At 40.0% G+C, this 23,692-nt stretch overlaps 1 protein-coding gene across 4 annotated transcripts in view; it reads left to right on the top strand.

Annotated features, from left to right (window-relative positions):
- Window positions 1-23,692, top strand: part of THRB (thyroid hormone receptor beta) — a 160,803-nt gene that overhangs the window by 28,362 nt on the left and 108,749 nt on the right. The window contains exon 3 of one of the 4 annotated variants that reach the window (XM_015853980.2): window positions 12,185-12,214. The exons of the other annotated variants lie outside the window; for them this stretch is intronic. The gene's annotated coding sequence lies outside the window, so the exon portion shown is untranslated. The remainder of the gene's footprint in view (window positions 1-12,184; window positions 12,215-23,692) is intronic. 4 annotated transcript variants of the gene reach the window in all.

Here is a 23,692-nt window from a genome sequence, read left to right as displayed (position 1 = left end):
GAGCCCTGCTAAATAAATGAATAACAGTCCCTGCTGAAACCCACTGAGTTAAGGCCTGCGTAGCAGTGTAGACACAGAACAGCAGAAGACAGCAGTTCTAGAAAGAACACAAGGTGTCTGATAATTCTTGCCTCTTTTGCTGCTAGTGTAGCTTAAAAATGGAGCGTAAGCTGATGAGGCACCCTGCCCTCTTTGTCAGAGACACACAGTATACTGTATAAAAGTGAAAGTTTAACTGTTGGCATAGAGAATGCAAAGTGGGAAATGTCAGTGCAGATCATAAAAATTGCACTAAACGCTTGTCTATTAACTTTATTATTTTTGCTGTGCTGGCTTATGGAGCTGCTGTCTTCCATGCTGCAGCATTAAACCAACACTATTTCAGTTGCATTGATGTCTTATTCTTTTTTGTTGTTGTTCCTGGAAAAGCCTATGTCTGTCAACCACTCATGGTACTCACTAGAATGACCAATATAGAAGGTGTGTGTTGCTTTCCTCTTGGTTTTCCTTTTTCATTTGAGCACGAGTGCAGAATTTGCTGCTGTGCAACAGAAGCAAATTCGAGCAGTGTAGAATGTGAGTTTTGAAATGTCAGTCCTTAAAGCCTCACAAGGCAGACTGCTGCTTATGATACTGCTGCTGAGTGCTCTTTGGAGATTTTGACCCTCAGCATTGGTATGCAGTGGTAAAAATATGATCTATTTGGTTTGAACTCCCAGAGGCACAGTGCTTGATGAAGCATATGTAGCACCTTGTTGTAAAGTAGGTGAGCTTTTATTTGACTGCTGTTTTGTTTTCTTTTCTTCTAAAATACAGGCAGAAAGTGTTTAATTGTGAGAAAGCTGTAATATTTCCCTAAGTAAGGCAGAGGCTTGTTTTTTGTGTTGCTGCTTGTGTCTTCTTTCCTACTTTGTCAATGGAATATCTTTTCTGCCATTACGTTTTGTCTTAGGGAAAACAAACAAATAAGGAAAGTGGGCTTTTCTTTTTCTCTAAATTATGATGCCCCTCTGATAATAGTTACAGGATTACTTTATTTTGCTGTTTTTCAACACCAAATACAGGATCTCACATCTTTGAAAGTGAGTCATGAGTCATGACTTGGCCTGAGTCCATCTTAGAGTGTGTAACATAAAACATCTGAAAGATGGTATTCAGTTCTTACTGGAAACAGGGTTCCACTACAGATATTTTGGTTTGTCTGTGAAATGCCCAGACATCCAAGATCACTACTCCGATATTGTGTTATGTGCAAATATAGCTTATTGGGTTTCATTTCAGACTGTGATTGAATGCTTTTCATTATTTGAAAAAGATTAAAAGCAAACAAATGAGTGCATATACTTGTAATTACATAACACAATGTGATGTGATTGTATTATAGCTTATTATGTAATGTATTTTATTATAAAACAACTGCATTATTGTCTGTGTTATTGTACAGGGAAGGCAAAAAGGAGTAACCGATAGCTAGACAGTGTATTAGATGTAGTTCATTTTTATGCTACGATCTGACAGATGGTGTAGTTGCACAGCCATGAGCTATTGTGGTCTTGGTTTCCCAAACTCCGGACGATTCTGGCTGCAGGCCTGACAGCACTGAGTGATGTAGTGGCTCTTCCTCCTTTGTCTGTCAGTAGTGGCAGTGCTGCATATGATCAGGAAGTAGTGGATTCAGGATGTTAGATAGAGCGGCATGTGAGGAATGGGGAGCAACATGTAGGGCTGTATGGAACATAGTGCCTCCTATTTTATTACGTTGGCCCGTGATGTCAGAGGCGGGTGTTGGTGGTATGGCAGTAGAGGTTGAGCCTTCCCAGCAGTATTCCACTCCATTCTGTTACCATGTGACAGATGGCAGCAGAGGGGCACTCAGCAAAATGGTGTCAGACATGGAAGTGTGGATGAAGCAAAGGAGTGGCATTGAATTCCTCCATGCGGAAAAGATAGCACCCACTAGCATTCACCAGCACTTGTTGGAACTTTTCTGAAAACCAGACAGTGGATGTGAGCACAGTGAGGTGGTGGGTAGTTTCAGCAGCTGCAACAGTGACAGTGGATCACCTCCACAGCTGCAGGTATTTATGAGTGCAGCATGCGGGCTCTTGTTCATGGCAGGCCAAAATGCATAGCTAGTGGTGGTGACTGTGCTGAAAAATAGTGCTTTGTAAGCTGGGAATATGTTCTATCAAACAATGTTATTGTGCTCTTCATATCTGTTGTAGTTTCCATGAAAATAAATAGAAGGCATTACTTTTGGAGTGACACACGTAAAACCTCAGAACAGCATCACGGCAATCATGAGTGCCATTGAACAACAGTTTATGTATCAACAGGGAAAAGCAGAGCAGTGTTTATTCCTACCAAGGAGGCATTACTCACGTCATGTCGTCAGTAAATACCTCTGAGGATATCCTGGATCCGTACATTGTCACCAGAGAGCAGCTACGAGGGCAGTTTCTTATGCACTGTCATGTTGACATGTTTCATTCAGAAACACTGTTTCATTGCAGTGCTAACTTGTTTAAAAATCATTTGAAAATCATAAAGGAAAGGATCTGATTTCAAGTAGATGGGGCTAGTGCAGTCATCTTCCGTGTTTACAGCGTGTCTTTCAAGATAGCATAAAATGAATAATCCAAAAGTGATTTAGGAGTTCACCATGGATACATCCTGCGTGACAAGCTTACATTTCATTATTGTTCTGAAGGAAGAAATTGTGTAAAAAATACAAGGAAATCTAAAATAATTCCATGTAATAGATAGACATTTGTCAGAATAACCTGATTATAGCTGTCAGCATTCAGCGGAAGACATGCTCATAGTTAATTGTTTTGATTCTTCATCGGTGAGGAAACCACCAGATATTCTGTCCAAGTTGTTAAAGATGCCATCCAAACTGCAGTCCAAGATTTTCATTAAAACAGAGTATATGTCTTCTGCACAATGAGATGTTGTTGCTGGATCTAATTAATGGTGAACTATTGGAACCACAGTAGAACAAAATAAAAGCATGATTCATATACGTTGTAGGGTTTTTCCATTACATAGTCCTTATGAACAATCCCAAATACCAGTGTTGTAAATTAAGCCTGAAACTAAAAAAGTAAATAAATAAATAAATAAGTTGAAATGTTATATGAAAGAAAAGCTTATCTGGTTTGCAAAGTTAAAACGTGGATCTCTCCTCTGTTGTAATTTAACTGCAACATCCAGCTGCTTCATCATACTATTCTTCTGATGCATTTGCTGAAGAGACTTTTTTATCACGTATAGCATTAGTAATTGCTTTGAGTGTTGAAGGGTAAAAATCTAGTGCCTAAGTCTTATGATACTGTCTACCAGTAATTAATTACTTACAAAGTTTGAACTAGGGCCATGAATCACTGATCTTAGAGGTTTGGGGAAGTGACTACAGGTTAGTATATTGTTTCTTGAATGACGGTCAGATTCTCCCGTTTTTAGTAATTTTAGGAGTAAGCCAGTAAGATCAAAAGGATCTCAGTATAACTTTATTAAAATTTATTAAGATTTCTGGAGAGGAGGAGGCTCAGGGGAGACCTTATCACTCTCTAAGATGACCATGACGTGAAAAGGAGATTGTGACAAGGTGGAGGCCAGCCTCTTCTCCCAGGTAACAGAGATGGAATGAGAAGTAATGGCTTTAAGTTGTGCCAGGAGAGGCTCAGGTTGGATATTTGGAAGAATTTCTTCTCAGAAAATATGGTGAGATGCTGTAATAGGCGGCACAGGGAGGTGGTGGAGTCACTTTCCCTAGAGGTGTTCAAGAAATGTGTTACTTGGACTTGGTTAGTGGGCGTGGTGGGGATACATCACAGTTGGGCTAGATGGTCTTAGTGGTCTTTTCCAACCTTATTGATTCTTTGTTCTAAGATTGTCTTGACTTTGTGATTTCAAAGCTTGCTCTGCTCTGCTGTCACTGAGTACTAACTGAAACAGGTACATGGTACCAAATCCAGCCTTCTTAAGGGACCATGTAAGAGCCTGCAGGCATCCTTTAAAGGATGGCATGCACTTAAAACCCCTTTTATGGCAATGTCATAAAAGGATCTGTAGCATAAACGATGATAATACTCAGAGGATTTCTTTAAGATATGATTTTTGCTTATAACATTTCCTTTAATACATCCTTGTGCATAAACCCTCTCAGTGTAATTACAGCTTTGTAAATCCCCTCTGTTTGTTCTCTATTAGTAACAAAGGATTTGTCTTGAGTTACAGCTGCAAATACCTCATAAACCTGGCAGCTGGTATTACTGCGATACACTGGAGGAAAGAAATAACAACATTCCAATGGCATTGTCTATCTAAAAATACAGAAATGTAGATTAAATTTTTTTGTGGAGCATCCAAAATGTAAAAAATGTCACTTTTCTGCTATTCCAGCAGTTAGAAGTTTTCGGTGTGGATGGCTGTAGTTTTCAATGTGAGTACTTGGGTAGAATTTTTCCCGATCTCCCTGGGTAGAAATAAACACAAAAGGCTATTGCAATAGAATGATTTTGATACATGCCTACGTATGTATCAAATTTACATTACTTTGTAAACTAATGTTTAAATCTGTCCGTTTGTCTCTTAATCAGAGTTTAGCTCAGTTCCACCCTTTAAAAAAGCAGTGGAGCTTCACCGTGACTGACCTTAGCTCCAGAAAATAAAGCAAGTATCGTTTCTTAGGGCTTTCATCCTGTTAGCTTAGCCAGAGTCTTGACTAAGCAATGTTTTGAATTTACTCATAGTTGGTTATCACTAGCAAATGATTTCATTGTCCGTAACAGCGCTTACCACCAGCTCTCCTAAAACGAAGAGAAGTTAGGCAGCTGACTAATTAAGTGTAGCTGTCATTCAGTGAAGATGTGCGTGTGCTGTGTGTGTTGCGCATAGGGAGACGTTTTCCAAAATACTATTGAGGAATGGCAGTTTCATTGTCTATTTCTTATAAAGGCAGCCAAACGTACTTTTTGAGAAACACATCCCTGCAGAATTGCTGGCCTTCTAAAAATTGTTGGTGTGCCATAAACAAGAAGCAGCAGCCCTCTACTTTAAACTTGCTTTGCACTTTTGCATGACAGATTAGCATTTTATTTATGTAATCTTAGGGTTTTTTTTTTGTAGCTTCCAAGCTGTGAGCAAAGCTGAAGGGACTTGTTGCTCACTCAAGGCGTGCAGCCTATGGCCATGGCTCTGAGTTGCACTGGGACATGTGCTATACAGGGGAATTAATCAGGGCATGTGCCATACCAGTAGAGAAAACTGAAGAAAGGAATTTATCAACCAAAAGTTCATTGGGATCTTAAAGCAGTTAATGTGCTAAGGGCTAATTCATTGTACTTTGTTTTCTTCTCCTTTTCTTTAAAAACATATTAAACCTCTACTTTCATAATGCTTTTTTTTTTGCTTTGATTTTGAACGGCAATTACTGTAAATGCTGCATTATAGTGTACTGACGTCAGGGATGTCATCTGCCATTCCAAGGAGTGCATGTCACCACTGACTTAGTTTTTAGGAAAACACTGTGGGAAATATGATATATCCTGAATGCACATTGAGTAGGTAGAGGCTGCCAAGTTTCAGGCTTTGTAACATGTTGGACTGGGACAGGCATCCTGGAGAAGATGTTGTGGTGAGGCATGTCATGTTTCATTCCAGGACTCTGTAGTGACTTTCACTGGCTGCGGATGTTGGGCAGCAGCATTTACTGTTCATTCATTCTTGAAGGTTCCAGCCATCTCCATTTCAGAGGAGAGAAACCAAGGACAAATAAACCAACCTTAATTGTTCTCCTTACAGTAGGGAGCTTATAAGCAGAAACATCTGTGCTTTCTGATCAAGGGTTTGAAGGTCCCAGTCTTAATTCTGCAATAGTTTGTTTTTTACCCAAACTCACAATGATTAAAATGGGGCATCTATTTTGAACCTAAGGATGAAATTCGTCTTGCCATGATTTGGCTGTCTCAGCCCATCTGCTCTCTGGGTTTCTCTTCAGTAAGCTGATGGTGGAATCCCAGGCTGTTATGTGCACCACCTGTCTCAGAAGTGGCCTCTTCCACCATTAACTGCAGTGCATGGTTAAACACATGTGGGATGGGTACCCATACAGTCTCCCAAACTTTACATTTCACCACTGTCATGCACTGAAAGCCTGAAGTCAGATCTGTGCCATTTGGGGCAATACTCAGGAAAGCAATGAACACTGATAGTTCAAAAACATGCCCAAAGGATTGTTCTCATCACCTTGATGCATTTCTTAATGGGATTCTTGAGCCTAGGCCAGGTTTTTAAGTCTAGGCTGAATGGAAGGTTACTGAGTGAGTGCAGTGTGAATCACGGCCATATCTTTGGTAGCCCTGGGTTGGGCCTTGCAGGGATGACATCCTTAGAAAAGTATCTTTCAGAAGGAGAGCTGGTTTATGGCATATGACTAAGTTATGCACAGAGAGAACAGCTGCCTTTATCTGAGATCTGCTTAGCTGTGTTGAGTTTCATGAAAGTCCCACCTGAGAGTAACACGTTAGCTTTTCTATTAAGTGACACAAATAGCAGAATCTGTAAAAAGAGTAGAAAAATGTGTGGATTTGAAAGAATTATTTTCAAATACAATTTTTATTCTAAAAATAAATCAATTTATCCTTGTCTAGGAACACTGTGATGTTTATGTTTATAATATAAACACAATTTACTGTAACTGAGCTTGAAGGCTTATTAGCCAACATATCTTTTGATCTTGTTAATTTTTCATTAAAACGGAGATTTGTAATTGAAATGCTGTGAAAGCAGGACTATGGACTTTATAGTCTGTGGATTCACCATGTACTGGAGAGGACAATAGCTTCTGGACAGCTCATTTATTGCACTTCTGTATCTTCACCAGTAAAGTAGCTGTGAAATGTTGGCTGTTTTGGATGGTCTCAGGCAATAACAGTAACAGTGACGACAGCAGTGGTAATTTTTGGTTCCTCATTATTTCACCTCTGAACTACTAGGTCAAAGTACCTGGCTTAAAGTTGTCTTCTTCAGACCAAGGAGGAGAACTGGCTTGCAAATCACTGAATTCTATCATTTCGGTGGCAGCCAGTCATCAAAAGCAGTCATAAATGATGACTGAAGAAAGAGGCTCATGCTTGGTGTTCTTGGGGAGAGGAATGAGCTTGAAGTGGTAGCTCAGTGCCCGTCTGTGCTGGTAGGGAATCAGAACAGGGACTTGGTGTTTCTCTTGCAGTTAGTGATTATGTGTAAGCATCTATAGCTATGGGTGGGGTTGCATTCAGGTTTTTTTTGGCAATGATGGTTAATTTTTAATCTGTACATATGCCTTACATGGAGCTGTTTTATGTGTTGTCTGCCTTCCAGCTATGATCTTGTCTTTGCTGTCCAATCTAAACATGGGCTTTCTTCTAGCCTTTTATCCTACAGATAACATATACCAGCATGGTAATTATGATTAGCATTGCACTGGGAGTAAACATTCTCAGGATGCATCTGTATGTTGCAGGCTGTGCAAACAGGCACATCTACTGCCTTCCCATACCCACAGAGACTGACTCACACTAAGGAAACACCAAGCAATTCAAAGTGTTGTGTAGAATTCCAGAAATGAAAGTGCCTGTCACAGTTCAGACTTCGGCATGCTGAAGTCATGGCTTTTCTCTCTACAAAGTGTATGCACAACTTGCTAACTACTGTGACTGTTAGAACTGTGAAATCAGATGGCCTTGAGTCAAGAGCAGTGGGCAGTAAGGATTACATTACTTTTCTGTGCCTGTAGAGGAAAAACTTTCTGAAGGAGGTTTGTGAGATTATCCATGTTTTTTGTTGTTGTTGTTATTTGTTTTTCAATTCTTAGGTGTTTTAATTCATAGTGGGAGTTGCTGTAGTATAGAACTGAAAGCTAAATTTAATGGAGTGGCTTTGGGAATTAATTTATCTTCTGCTCGGGATTCTTCATCCCCCACCACTTTCTTTTTTCTTCTTCGACTCTTCTGGAGTGAGAAATCAGTGGCCTTTCCAGGCTCAATCAGCCTCCTTAGGTATTTTGTGAAAAAGGATATGGTAGATGCTTTGCTCATTCAGTCTCCTTGTGGAACTCTGAGCATCAAAACATCCTGCAGGGACCATAGAAGTAAACTGAAGCAAAGTCTGGGGTGATGGTGAGTTTGTATTTGGATCTTTTGTTAACTTAATAATTTTTTACCTAGGTGTTTCTCTGTAATTGAAAAGATCTGTGAAGGATTTCAGGAGCCTAAAAGTAATTTGTAATAGGATTAATGGGATTTTGTTGGATAAGGATAAATGTATGCCCTCATCCCTATAAATGTTCAAAGACTTAGGCAGAATATATCATTTATATCTAAATTTGATGAAGTGCACCTGGATGCCTTTTGTCCTACTGTGTACTGGATAAGTACTGAATCATTTGGAAAGAATTTGTTTTAGGTGTTCGGGTGTATTCATTATAGGGATCAAAACTATGCATTGCTTCACGGTAAAATGTTTCCATAGCTTCAGCTTTGCAATATCTACTCAACTATATGCAACAGAAAAGATGAAATAAAAATGGTTGAAACAGGAAATAACCCTTTTAGGCATACAGTTCCATTCTGTCGAAAGTTTTCACAGAATCATAGAATCACCAAGGTTGGAAAAGACCTCTAAGATCATCCAGTACAACTGTCTGCCTACCACCAGTATTTCCCACTCAACCATGTCCCTCAGTACAGCATCTAAACATGTCTTAAACACCTCCAGGGGTGGTGTCTTCGCCACCTACCTGGGCAGACCAATCCCAGTGCCTGACTACTCTCTTGGACAAGTATTTCCTAATGTCTGACCTGACCATCTAACCATAGTAAAGAAGGAAATTTTCCTCTACATTAATTCTGCTGTTCAGTCAGTTTGGCAGTGTTAATTTTCTGTGTTTTGACTGGAGTTGATTTTTTGAGAGAAGACTTAGGCACAGTATCAATAGCAAAGTTCATTATTAAAGCAGATTCTGTCAGTAAGGTTTTTCAATGTTAGTTTTAGTATTTATAAAATTAATAAGGAGTAGTTCTGAGAAAGATGGAGCTTGCAAGAACTGTTGAAATTACAGAGCCTTATGTCACTGGGCATGGATTGATGTCTACTTTATTTATCATAATGATATTGATTTTCTTTTGAGACAGTCTATTAGAAACCCTTCAGAGTACATCCAAAGTCAATACAGTTGGTGACAGGCAACAAGTACAGTTTTTACTGTAAATTGACATACTTAGAACAAGGAGACATATCAATATTGCTATCAAAATCTTTTCTTGGTATAGATCTTCCCCTTTGTCTAAGCAAGCAAGTCATTAAGCATGAAATTTGACAGGAAATGTTGTATTTTTAACATGGATGCTGAGAGCCCACATGAAATACTGCCAGAGTGTCAGAGACAGGTAAGGCAGGAATCCCTACAGGTCTCCTGCAAGGAACACCAAGGTGGTTTGGGGCACACTGGGGTGAAGGTTCTTTCTGCTTGGATAGAAACAGAGCATGTGAAGATGGAGAGAAGCTCCCTCCTACCTGAGGGAGTGTGGTATCATGCCTTTATTTCTCTGGGGCATGGTCCATTCGGTCAAATGTCTACTGACATCAAGCTAAGCAGGTATTGTCACAAAATAACTGAATCATGGAATCATTAAGTCTGGAAAAGACCACAAAGATCATCCAGTCCAACCACTGACCCCAAACCATCATTCCCACTGAACTATGTTCTTCAGTGCCACATCCACCCTTTTTTTGACAACCTCCAGAGAGCCGTGAGAACATATGATGGGAGATGCTCACGGCATCATTATAGGCTGCCTTGTTATCAACAGCTAGATCAGATAAGATAAGCTTATGCAAAATGTTTCATTAAGCATGCTAGGATGTATTTTTTTTTCTTTTGGGTGTCATAAAACTCACCAGTCAGATTTCATTCTTCTTTTAAAAATACATAGGATAAGTTAAATATGCTTCAAAGCAATCTGCACTATGAGTGTTTCAAGCATAGAAATATTTTGCCTCAGAAGCTGTGGATCTTGTCACAGGTCCAAAATGACTTCTCGTCTTCTTCAGATTTGCCTCTGAACCTGCTTTGTGGTTAAAGCAGACCATTCTGAAAGATATTCTTTTCTTTGTCCACAAAGTCACATGCTGATCCCATAAACTTTGTGCTGTGGACCAGTGTAGTTTAGGGACAGGTGAGTAATGAACCAGATGTAAGATGTCCTCAATTGCACTCTGTCTAGCTTCAATGGATGTTCTGCGTGAGAAAAGGTAAGAAGGATTTGGCTCGTGCTGTAATAAATCCCATTCAATCCTATTGAAACCCTGCATATTATCCAGTGATACAATGCCTACTGGTCCTGTCCCTTTATTCCTGTAATGTATGTAAAATCTTTCTTAAGTTATCTCTAATGGTGACCTGAAGCCAGATTGGTAAGCGTGAAGTAATCTGCATGTTTTACTAGATGATTGTCAGAAGGAGATGTAGAAAATTAAACCTATGAGATCTTATATATTTCACTGAGTGATAAAATGAACTTAGTTATTCCTCTTCTTTTAAAGGTATACATGTGCAGATGCTCAACTGTAGTAAATCAGACTTTGTAAATGTCAGCTCTGATGAGCTGATTCCTAGAAGTCAGAGATCCCACGCCTTTTTCACAAAATGGATGTTTAGTTTAATGAACTTCTGCACTTCAGAAATGTCTCTTTTTAACTCTGCTGTTTCTGATATAGGCTCATATTTGGTCTCAAATTACTGGCTGAACATATCTAAGTTATGGAAAGAGGGGATTCTCCAGGATGCCAGTACAAATCAAGTACATTACAAAGCTTGAAGCTTGGCAGCCTCCACCTACTCAATGTACATTCAGGATATATCATATTTCCCACAGCGTTTTTCTAAAAACTAAGTCATTGGTGACATGCACTCCTTGGAATGGCAGACGACATCCCCGATACTGGTCTTAGACTGACAGATTCACAGCCGTTCTTAGAAGACATCATTATTGACACTTCTTTCTCCCTCCAGAGTAGAATTTTAATTGTAGAGCTGATAAATTTATCTTCAATCATTGCACAGATCCAGTGGTTAGAGGCCAAGCTTTGAGTTAGTCACTGACAAAGAGTAATGAGTTCTCTTCAGATTTCCCTTCATCCATGAAATTGTAGATGTATTGTTTGATGGATAGGGAACTGTACAGAAGGTGCCAGAGGCTGAGACCCTTTGTCTTCGTGATTTTCTCTCCTTTTCTACAAATACCATTTACTAGTCATTTCACTAGACTCGACTTTTTGCTCTCTATGCTGCATATTGTGCTGATTTAGAAAATGAAATCAGATAATGTGATTCATTTCTTGCATATACATGTTTGTGGCAGAAATTACTATTTACTTCAGAGTTACCAGAATCTGATTCCCACCTGTAATATTGATACATGTAAGTAGTTCTCATTGGTTGTAAAGGATGGAACAAGTCACAAGTAAATGAAGTATTTTTTCTGCAGGCCTCAAAATCCATCAGTTGTTCTGAGTCATGCTGGAACTTCTTCAGCATAGCGTCACGGGTTACATTTTGGGGGATTTCATGATGTACATTGGGAAGCTGTTGGCACGTGTGTCATTTAGAGTGGATTAACTGAAGGAGATTTTTAATGAAATGGACTGATTTTTTTATTCTTTTCCAACTGATGCTTGTTTTGGGATGGAGCAGAACCTACCTTATTTAAAAGAAACAAAGAATTAAACCATTTCCAGGCTTTGAGTGTTTGTCTCACAAGAAACAATATTCACTGTCAAATGAAAGTAGCAGCGATACAAATACTACAAATACTGATCATAAAGTTCTGCTTGCAGTGAAAACAAACCTGCAAAGCATGACTAACCCTCAGTTTGGGCAGTGAATTGACTAGATCAATTGTTTGAATTTTTGTTTCCCAAATATTTGAAATGCTTGTTGTGAAACAATGGCTAGCCAAGATTGCAAACAAATAAACAAAACGCTTCCCTTCCAAAGTGCTGAGAATGATTAACATTCCAAAATAATGGAAATTTGTTTCCGTTATATTAAAAGACACCCACAACTTTTGTGTTAAACTGAAATAGAGTACCTTTTTACCACATGGATCTTTAATACAGATTTCTTTACTCTTTTCAGTGAGAGAACAGAAAATGAAGCTCTAGTAAGGTAAGACTTCTTTATTCCACTTCAGTAAAATATTCAAGTTAAACACAGGTGATTTTCCATTTTCTCATTTCCAATGACATCCTAGTTACAGAATGTTTAAACAAACTAAAAAGGAAAGATAACATTGTGGCATGAATCAAACAATATTTCATGGAATCACAAAATCATTAAGGTTGGAAAAGACAGATGATCTTAACCATATAGCCCAACCATCCACCTACCACCAGTACTGCCCACTATAAGCCATGTCCCTAAGTATTACATCTACTCTTTCCTTAAACAATTCCAGGGATGGTGACTCCATCATATAGAGTCATAGAATCATAGAATCACAAAGCTGGAAAGGACCTACAAGATCATCTAGTCCAACCATCCTCCCATTACCCTTGCTACCACAGTCCACTAAACCATATCTCGTAGCTCCTCATCCACTTCCCTGTGCAGCCCATTCCAGTGCCTCACCACTCTTACTGAGCCAATATTTCATCTTTTAAGCACAATAAATCACCTGCGTCGATTTGGAAATGTCTTTTTGCCTATGGAAAATTTACAGACAGTTATTTTTCATCAGACTATTATTTCACTACTCAGTCAATTTAGATGTTGTAAGGAAAACTCTTGCAGTTTGAAAATTAAACGTCGATGTACATACTGATAAAATAAGTAACTTTATACCAAATTTTTAGTTTATGAGTTGTAGTGTTGAGAGTTTATGAGTTACAGTCAAATAAATGGGTCTGTAAAGAAGGAGCAAACTCTTCTAGGAGTATTTTACTCTCTTCTATGCAAAATGATTCAGGCTGCATTCTGGAAGAAGACACTGTATACACTTGCTGATAAGCAAAACCTGAAAGTGCTCTTCCTGTACATTACCAGCTAGAAGAGGTGTTACAAAAATGGAGTTTTAATCTTCATTTATTTCATCAGCAGTAAGGATACTGACAATCATTTGCTGCATCATCCAGAATACTGTACCCTTATGCCACGAAATAGAAATGTCAAATAACCAGGTGTGTGACAGCAGGTTGTTCTGACAGCATGAACTCCTTTGGAGAAGAACAGAAATATAGTTACTTTTCAGTCACTGTTTTTCAGGTGATTTCTTAGTTTTTGTGGCCATACTTGAAATACTGAGGAAGGAAGGTGTTGTATCTGTAATTGTTTTCCCTTCTGGTCGTATCTGTCAGATTTGCTTTTTATTGGTTGTTCAAGTAAAAGCCTTTGGATTTCTTATCTGGGTTCTGTGCACCTATTTCAAGTCCAACTCTTTCCTAACAGAAGTGCAATGAAAAGGAAGAAATTTTAAATCACTGAAGTCTTAAAGCAGTAAAACGTGATACATCTGTATAAAATGTGTTCCTGATTTACAGAGGGGCATCCTTGGAATAGAGAAGGAGACTAGAAAACAGTTAGGCTGTGCGGAATGGAAACTGTTTGAAACCACAAGTGAGTAGAGATGTGAAATATTAATGGGAAAAAACAGAAGTGTTGTGAAAAAATAATGAGGTGTCATACCACATTTTTTGTTGTGGAAAATTTTTAAGTGGTGTGGTAAATAGCAGACAACCTAGGTTTGGATATTCCTGCTCTGTATTAGTGCATAAAGTATATGTCTGTGTGCATGTATTTGCAGTTACGAAGGTGTATGCAAATATAATACATCTGAGAGACAGAAAGATGCTGCTGTTCTGCTCCAAACCAGTGCAAAGGACTGAAAGCCCTTCTGGCATGCAGTCAGTTATGGAACTTAATAATGTGTTGAGAATCACATGGGTAGTACAGGGATTCGGTAAATTCCAGAAGCAGTTCTCATTCTGAGCAGTCTTTGTACACTGATCTCATCAATTTCTATGTTCTAGAGAGCACACAAGTCCTCCTGTCTCTTTACCTGGATTCATCCGTATGAGGGCTGAGCAAATGTTGCAAAAATGAATTAAGCTCGCTCTGTTTTCAGTTGATCACCTAACACAGGAGAGCCTTATGAGGAGCCTCTGTATGCTACAGTAATGTAAACTTCCAAGTAATATGCCTAGGTAATACGGCATGACAGCAGTAGTAGAAATTTATGTGTTTTCTTTCCCGGAGTCACAACTGGAAGTAGTTCAGGGTACATATTGCTCACTCCTAGATTCCTGCCTTGCCAGTGCCTGCAGAAGTACTGGTTCATACCATTAACAGAATTTTTATGTGATTTTGACATATGAGTAGGAGAAAACCACCTGCCACAAGCCATCAATTACTTTATGAATTAGCTGCAGTAACTAGCGATCTGGTTGGAGCTTGCAATTATCAATTGAGTATAGAGGAAACTCTCCAGATTGCAGTGCTATTTGTCCCAAATTTCTAGGTTTTATAAACATGTTACTGCAGGGAAAGTTTCTTAAAGATCTTCAATGCCTTCTCCTTGTACTTGAATTGACTTTTCAAATCTATCTAGTCAAAAGCTCTCTGTAATACCACCAGGAACACAAACCCCCCAGCAGCTGTGTGCGTTGGATTCAGGAATCTCTGTTTTGATTTGCCAAGCAGTAGGGAAACTATTTATTTCAAGTCAGAGAATTTTGAGGTGTGATGTGGTTAGTATCTAAAAATATCTATGTAGGGAGATAGGATAGGGCTCCAACAGACAAAAACACAGCAAGATAAGCAAGTTCACATTGGAAATGCGATACCGTAGGTGTAATTAACCATTGGAAACGCTTAGGAAGGAATGTGGTAGATCACTTAGAGTAATTAAATCAAGATTAGATCTCCTTCTGAGATATCTTCTAGTAGAGTTACAAGTTCTTGTGCTTTGTAAAGAAATTGCTGCGTGAGGTATTATGGCCTGTGCCAAGCAGGAAGTCAGACCAGATTACCATAATAGTTCCTTCAGGCCTTCTAAATCCACATATCCATGAACAAAGGCTCTTATGTGGTACAAGCAGCCACAGAATTTCCAAAATCACCACTGGAGCAGCTCTCTCTTGTTTCAGTGGTGACTTACCAGGAAACATGGAAAGGCTGAAAAGCCTTTGAGCAGACAGGTGAAGAAGCTTAGCAGTGGGTACAACACCACTGAATTGGCAGGTTTTTTGTCTGCACTGATACATGGTGGTGATGAACCAGTTTCTTTTACTGTTTGGTCCACAGGCATGTTTTTCTACATACATCTTATAAATTTCACCAGACTTCCTTAGTGGATTGCATTTGTATTAAGATCACTGAGAAGCTGTTATTTATATGTGATGATTATTGAATCCTTTCTGTCATATAACTAAAATCCTTCTTAAATTTTCATAGAATCATAGAATGGCTTGGGTTGAAAAGGACCTCAAAGATCATCTAGATTCAGCCCCCCTGCTACATGCAGGGTGGCCAGCCAATAGACCAGGCTGTCCAGAGCCACATCCAGCCTGGCCTTGAATGCCTCCAGGGATGAGGAATCCACAATCTCTGTGGGCAACCTGTTCCAGTGGTTCACCACCCTCTGTGTGAAAAACTTCCTCCTAACATCTAACCTAAATCTCCCATCTTAGTTTAAAACCATTTCCCCTTGTCCTGTCACTGGCATGTACACAGTCATTCCCATTCCTGTTTATAAGCTCCCTGCAAGTACTGGAAGGCCAGTTCTCTTCAGTTATCTGTGAGCATGTCATCTTTACCACGGGATTTTCTATAGTCAAGGGCTGCATTTGAAATCTTAATATCCGTATGAGTAGAAAGAGCAAGATAAGAAGTAGCTTGTGTGTTTGCTGTTTGCCCTGCATAGGATATTGAGAGTGTGGAGGATACTTGTCTTTCAGTTCCCATCTGCTGCAGGGAAGTGCATCCTTATTTTACTGGGAAGTAGACAACAGATCTTTTTCAGAGAACATACTTGAAAATGGTTGATCAAAAACTAGTCTTACATTAGAAGAACTTAAAACAATGTGCTGAAAAAGGATAGCCCTGACTCCTTTTTGTTGCTTTGCTTAACCTTTAAACTTTGTTTTTTTAACTTTGCTTTACTTTGTATCACCCAAAATTAATTGGCAGTTAATACACAAAATACTACAAATGGAAAAAAATGTTGAGATCAGAATGGCATCGTCCTACTGCACCTGTATAGCACAGCATCTGTTACAGGAATGCAGAATATAATAAAATAGAGTATAATAAAACTATCGCGTTGGCCATGTGAGATTGTAAAAAACCGCTTAGAAGCATTTTCGTGTATTTCTGCCTCCATTTAAAAACTAGCAAAAAAGCAGTTCTGTAAAACCTTCGGAAACTAGAGTTTGCCAGGGTGATACAAGGATGAAGCCAGGGATAGCAGAAGAATGCGTTCCAACACAGGTGATAGCTGGCTTGCAGACAGGTGGCTGGCACCACATACCTCTTTTCTTCCTGCACTCTGAATATCCCTGCTGCTTTCCCTTCCTGGAATAACACCTATATGTGTTCTGTATGTGGCTGTGGAACAGTCAGAGTGATGGCAACCAGCCCCTACTAGTTTTAACAGAAGCAGACAGGGCAGTCTGGTGCAGTGCTGGCACATGGGTGCCTGGAGTAATGCAGTTGGGTTACAGTTACACTGAGGAGAAAAGCACAAAGACATGAAGTACTTCCTTCCTGGTCATTCAGGTCTCTCTGGTGGAGGCTGACTTCAGTACCTGCAGTTTAAAGTAGAATCAGGAAAATTATTAGATTAAAACCACAGAAGAGCAAAAATGGAGAAAAGAAATATCATTGGGTTTGATAACCCAAAATAAGGTGGCTGGGATGAGTAAGTCTTTGTTCCTGCACATGGAGGCTATGCTTGCTTACATGGGCAAAATCTGTCTTGAAATTCTATTACATACCTATGGTTTTCACAAGTTCCCGATAGCCATGATACTGGCTATGGAGAGCATTTCGAAGCAAGCTTCAGGATGTCTTTATTCACATTTCTCCTTTGCTGCCACAGAGTCATTCTTACTGGATACCTCGGTTCTGAAAAGGAAGGGAGGAGGTTGTGCCGTGGAACAAAATTACTGTCTCCATTAGCAAATGGATTTGAGGCATCAAAATGCTGCTGTCTTCTTCTGTGTGAAAGCTCGTGGCTAAGTCATTTAGTGTAAAAGAAAGCAGTCTTCTATACCACAGAAGAAGCTCCTCAACTGGACAGTGATAGATGAGGCTGTAGAATAAATTTGGGGTATCACTGGGAGATTCTGTGGCATTTCATTTGGTTCAGGCAACACTGTGGAAGCACTCCAGATGACAGAAGAGGAGTTGTGTTGAGGCCTGGGGAGTTCCTCTGGCTCCATTCCAGTGCAATGCTAGCCCAGAATTTTGTATTTATTTTGAAGAACTGTGCTTGCATTAAAAGTTCAGTTTTACTGCATTTAAAAAGTATTGAATGTTGTGTCCTGTACCTTGTTTACTTAATAACCCCTGGACAAGAATCTCCAATTTTGTCTGGGTAGCTTGATGTTCTGTTCCAAGGAGTAAATGTACCCCTTTTATTTGTAATTCACAGGCCGGGTTAGAGCACAGTTCAGTGTAAAGAAGTACCCTGGTGCTCAGACTGTGCTCGCAGTGTCTGCTTGGATCAGAGTTAAGCGTGCTGTGCTCGCTGTTACGTAACTCTGCCAAAAGTGTCGATTCAGGGAAATTCAGATGCCGTGAGAGAGCGGGAGCATCGGGAACGTTCTCTTCCACCTAATGGAAACGTGGCTTTTGGTGAATAGTGCATTTAGAAGTAGCAGACTGTGTGACTGTGGCAGTGCAACATGAACACAGAGATGGTGTTAAAATCCCAAGGCACCGGGTCCTGCTGCTGGTTGCTGCAGTGGGAGGACAGATGTGGCTCCCATGATGACAGGCTGGTACAGCATACATGTAGCTGCCAGCAGAAGGGATTCACATCTGGAAGGTGCATTACTTTGAGCACCCTCTGAGCTGCTTCTGAAAAGCTGGCTGGGCAGATAAATTCCCCTGTTGGGAGAGACATCCTGCAGTCCACTTGGATCCAGCTGCTCCTTTTGATCCTATGGGTCATCCTGCTGACTGGGGCTGATCTCCTAAAACCTGCTCATGGAAAAGAGGGACAGGTGGAGCAATGGGCATTGGGTCAGAAATAATTTTTGTCTTCTGGCATTTGGAAATGACCTTTTTTGCTGGAGATTACTCATCTGATATTTCTATGTTTGCCATTTCACATGGTAGCAGCCCCCCTACTTGTATCCTGAGGTGCATCAAGCATGTCCTGCTAGCAGGTCAAGGGAAGTGACTCTCCCACTCTGTTCATACTGTGCAAAAAGGACATAAAACTATTAAAGAATGTTCAGAGGAGGGCTATGAAGATGGAAAAGGCTCTGGAGGGCAAGGTGTATGAGGAGCAGCTGAGAATCCTAGGTCTATTTGGTTCAGAGTAGAGGAGCTGAGGGGAGGCCTGATGGCAGCTGCAGCTCTCACGGGGAGCAGAGGGGCAGCGCTGAGCTCTGCTCTGTGTGACAGCGACAGGGTCCGAGGGAACAGCACGGAGCTGTGCCAGGGGAGGGGCAGCTGGGGGTCAGGAACAGGGTCTGCACCAGAGGGTGGTGGGCATGGAACAGGCTGCCCAGAGCAGTGGGCACAGCACTGAGCTTTGCAGATTTCAAGGGGTGTTTGGATAGTGCTGTCAGTATGGTCTGATTTTTGTGTGGATGTGTGTAGAGCCAGGAGTTACACTCGATGATCCTCATGGATCCCTTCTGACTTGGGATATTCTGTGATTCTATGATTCTGTGACTCTACTTCAGCCCAGAGGGATTCTTTTTATTACAGGATAGTTCAGATTACTGTATTATGCTTAGTAGCACTAGGCAAAGCACAGGATAAATATATTAATGTAAAAGTATATGAGAATGTAGTCTGTTCTCTGTAGTATCCATTCAGATGTGCAGCTTGTTACAGAATAATGACTAAGAAGGTAATCAGAGTTAGAGAAAGTCGATGGTGTCTGAAAATCATTAGTCCTGTTCTGTCTACACAGCATGCACCCATTCCCTGCCTTTCTGCCCACTTTTAGGATCTGAGACTCCACAGAAAACCTGATAGAAGCTACTGCAGATGTAAATAGTGTTGTCAAGATCTTCTTTTAGGTCATTCTTGTTCAACAGCATCTTTGGAGCAAGCTCTGTTGTTTCAATTTCCTCATCCGCAGATTTAATCCAGCATTCTTTCTTTAATCACATCCTATATACACTTGTTCTCTGAGTCCCACAGCTCTCCCCCTCTCCAGCTTTAGAGTTGTGGTTGTTTATAGTGTTGTTTTGGAGACTCAGTGTGAATTATTCAGTTTTGACAGTCAAGGTAAACAGACAGAAAAAAAAAAACCCTGATGCTGAAGCACAAAATGTTCTCTAATCACTTATTTGACAAGTGCATTTTAATTATTTAGCAAATCTTGTAAAAGTAATGAAGTCCTAGTAACATGAGACTTAACACTGCTATTAAATTTTCCCTGAGAGGTGAGAAAAGACTGCTGTGTTTTGGTGCAAATTGAGAGCTTGCAAACTAATGAGATTTGACTAAGGATAAGTAAAAGGGACTGGAACTTCTCAGTGCTTCTTAATAGTTTTGCTAATAGTAAACCCAAGAGCATCCCACAGCTAGACAAGATTCTGCCTGTGTTGGCAAACCAGAAGATACTGTTTGATGCTTTGCCAAAATAAAACAGAGTTTTTTTGGCCCAGCTGTATTTCTATTGAATATGTAACTTAGTAAGAAAAAACCCGTAAGTCCCAGCCTTGCTGAAGAAGTATCATTCAAAATAGTTTTCTGTAGCATGATAGATTTCATGTTTCTGCAAAATAAATATTTAATCAGCACTAATATTTTTGGTTCCCTCAGGCAGTGAGAGATGTAGAAGTTCTGACTTTTCACTCAAGTAAGTGCAAAGGCAGTCTAGCAAGAAGTTCAAAGTAAAATGTGTGCATATCCTGGAGTTTCTGAAAATGAAATTTAGGTGCAGCCAGCCAGAAGGAAAGATAAATGTAAACCAAGCTGCAAGCCAGCATGCCTGTTTGATTGATTTGGGTTGTGTGATGAACTGGATCAGTTAAAATTGCATTGCAAAAATCCCAAACATAAATACAGCCTCCAGTGCTTTTCAGTTGCAAAGCTACCTCCCCAAGCCTGAAGTGGAGGGGCCAGGGGCTCCTGGGGGCTGCATTTTCTGATTCCTTCCTGTTTCCTTGATCTCATGTGATATAGTGAGCTCTGTATTCAGAGGCCCCACTTGCAGGTTATTGTGTGCAGAGTGTGTCTGATCCCAGCTGTTCTGCAAAGAGCAGAGTTTGGCCCCCAGAGGGTCTCACGGTGGGCTATGGGTGCTGGTAAATGCATTGGAAATGGAGCTTCAGCTCCCATGGCTTTAATGGGGCAGAACATAAGACAAAGATTTAATGTTCTCCATTTGTTTCTGTGTGTTGGGATTTTTTGTTTTGTTTATTTGTTTAACTGGGGATGGTTTTGTTTGCAGAGGGACCAAAACTGAGCAGAGTGCTCTGTATTTTTCCTGTAAACATGAACTGCTGCCATTTTCCCTTCATCTGCAGAACAGTAGTTTGCAGTACCCTCAACAAAGCCTAACAGCTCTTCCCCTGGCACATGACGGGCAGGCCTGTATTTGTAATGAATCAGGCTTGAGGCAGTCATGCTTGCATTTAAGAAAACCTTCCAGACCCGTCTGCCCATTAATGCTCTCTTCTGATCTGTTAGATGCTCACTCCCATCCTTCTAGTCATCAGCATCTTTCCCTGATTGTCCTTTAGCAAATTAATTTAAAAACCAAACATCCCTTCTTTGATTTAATAAGCACAGGGAAAAAAAGAAAAGAAAAACAAAAAGGTTTCAAGGAGGGAAGTTGTACATTCTGAACTTGCACTTCAGATGTGTGGGCATATCATGGAAAGGCAGCACGTGCTCACAGAGGTCATCCAGAAACCAAAGAGAACACTCTGCCACATCTGGCTGTTACCACAGAAACAAGGTACTGAATTTGTGCTGACTGAGAGGAAGCTGGATTAAAACATGTCTTAGCCCTTTAATGGTAATAGATGTGTGGTACTAAGAGAGAGAATCCTATTGAGCAGTTGTGACAAGTTTTGACACTTCTGGCTTCCTTTGTATTAACACATTAACCTTACACACTGTTAGTTTCACCCCCAGTGGTGGCTGATTCAGAGCGCCTTGTTTCTGACAATTGCAGAGTGGGTTTATCAGATGGAGAGGCAAGTATGGCAATAAAACATTCATTGTAAAGCCACGTTAAAATATGACAACACTGAGAGCACATCGAGATTTCCTAATAAGTAGCCACAATGCAGATGTTCTTTAGCACTGCACTTCTAGAGATATGGGAGATTGTGTTCTTATGGCAAAATCATTATTCTTATGAAATCTTTGTATTTGGTTGATTGATGGAGCATCTCGGCCACTGTATTGAAACCTTTGAGGTTCTTGTAACTTTCCCTCTTCCTTAGAATGCCAGTACATTTTGCTCAAGCTAATTCTTAAATTAGGTGGAAATTAAACAAATGAGAGTTATTTGAAGTTGCAAAATAATTTTACACACATGCTTATGTAATGAGATAGAGCCGCACAACTGACCAGAAAACAGTCTGTAGCTGCTGTTCTTAATTTGAGCAAGTTTTTCACTTCATTGGCTTTTTAAACTTTCCCCTACTCTTTGCATTATTTTATATGATTTAACTGAAATTCTGAGAAAATGAATTATGGATGCAAAGGACAGTGCAAGGACAGATGATGAGAGGGATTTCATGTAGGATAATGGTGCAAAGAAAGCAATGCCACAGGAGTGCTTTGATCAAAATGCACCAGTTAAAGTTGCTTGGGATGGTAAACTGGAATATAGGAAAAATTAGATTAACTGAGAAAGAATGCATGTCAGGAGAGAGTAGATTCATTGGACTGGAAAAGCCATCCCCAGGGACAGTAAATGCTGTGATTTTCCAAATAAAGCATCACATGTCTTTTGGAATTGGAAACTCAATTGAATAAACCCTGTAAAATACCACTCTGAGATCAGCACTGCTGGAGGTGAGCACCGTATGAGCAGAAGGATCCTCACCTCTGTCTTCTGACTTGGTCAAGGCAGCTCTGTGAGCTTCCTTAGGATAAAATTGTAAGGTATGTTTTCTCCCTTCCTCTCTCTCTCATTTCCCCTAAATGTTGTTCTACTGCAGCTTGGCTCTGTCCACAGAGGCTGGAGTTGACTGAGTTGAAACTTGCTTTAGCCACCACTGAATTTAACAGCTTTTGGCTTTGTAAAGCAGTGCCTTAGGAGAACTCTTGCTCATCTGTTCCCCAAGCCAAAGGAAAACTCCTCCAGTAGCTTTCCCAGTGTTTTCTCTGGCTGGAACACATACGTACCAATTGCTAGGTGAAGATACACTATCTTTAATCATCTTTTTGTATTTTCTCTTTGTCCAGCTGATGTATTTTGAGACATCCACTTTGACTAGGATGGTGAAAGAGCCCTTTCACAATGCCTTTTTTTCCTTTCCCTGTACTCTACACAATTCAGTTCTTCCACTGGTGGGAAAAATGCTTTTCCTTGGTGTAAATATGTCGCAAGTAGTTGAGTACTGACATAGGCATTCAGATTGCCCTGTTAGGTGTACTTCTTCAAATATTTTTCTTAACAAAAGGTTTTATCTTTGGAATCTTGTTCAGAAATTTCTTTACATGGTTTATCAGCACTTCCCTGTTGGTTCTTAGGAAATAAAATCCTATTGGCATTTAATCTGTAGCTTGAAATATGTCTCTGGGAACTTCTTAAGTAGGACAATAATAAATATTTGTATTATAATTTGCAAGTACAAATCGCTAGCAGATATTTGCATATTTATTTATTGAATTTCTGTTTCCACCTCAGGTTAGATGAGACATAAACAATTATATAGCACCTCTGGCAAAGAACTAGTGTAGAGAGCAAGTCAAAGCCACACTGGGAATTCAGAGGAAGGTTTCTGAATTTTAAGAAGGAACCGTGAAAGGATTACACTTTGATTCATCTCTAAATGTTATATTGATTGTAGAATTAAAGATGTAGGCTTTCACTCTGATATACCTTTTCTTTTCTTTTCTTTTTTTTTTTTTTTTCAGAAATATGCTTTAAAAGTATGTTTAGAAATAATATCTTTCAAAAAACATTCATTGCAGCAGCAGTCAGAGCCAAAGACTGCACCTCCGTCTGCATTGTTAATGGAAAGAAGGGCTCCAATTTAAAGCCAACTAAAAGATTCCTTTTTTTTAATTTTTGGCCAGCATCCTTCAGTCAGTCTCCACGTTGCACTTTGTTGTAGGGGTCACCAGCAAACGTGATCTGCTGGAAAGGTGTTAATGGGCTTTCTCCAGCTGCTGCAACAAAGCCATTGCAGTCAGGGGAAGTGTAAGACTGGCTATACCTCCACCCTGACTGGTCATGCGCTGCTCAATTCTCAGGGATGTTTCTGGCAAGAAATG

This window comes from Coturnix japonica, chromosome 2, assembly GCF_001577835.2.
Source record: "Coturnix japonica isolate 7356 chromosome 2, Coturnix japonica 2.1, whole genome shotgun sequence".
Classification (NCBI taxonomy): domain Eukaryota; kingdom Metazoa; phylum Chordata; class Aves; order Galliformes; family Phasianidae; genus Coturnix; species Coturnix japonica.
The sequence above is the reverse complement of the archived record's forward strand: the minus strand, read 5'-3'. Positions and strand labels throughout refer to the sequence as shown.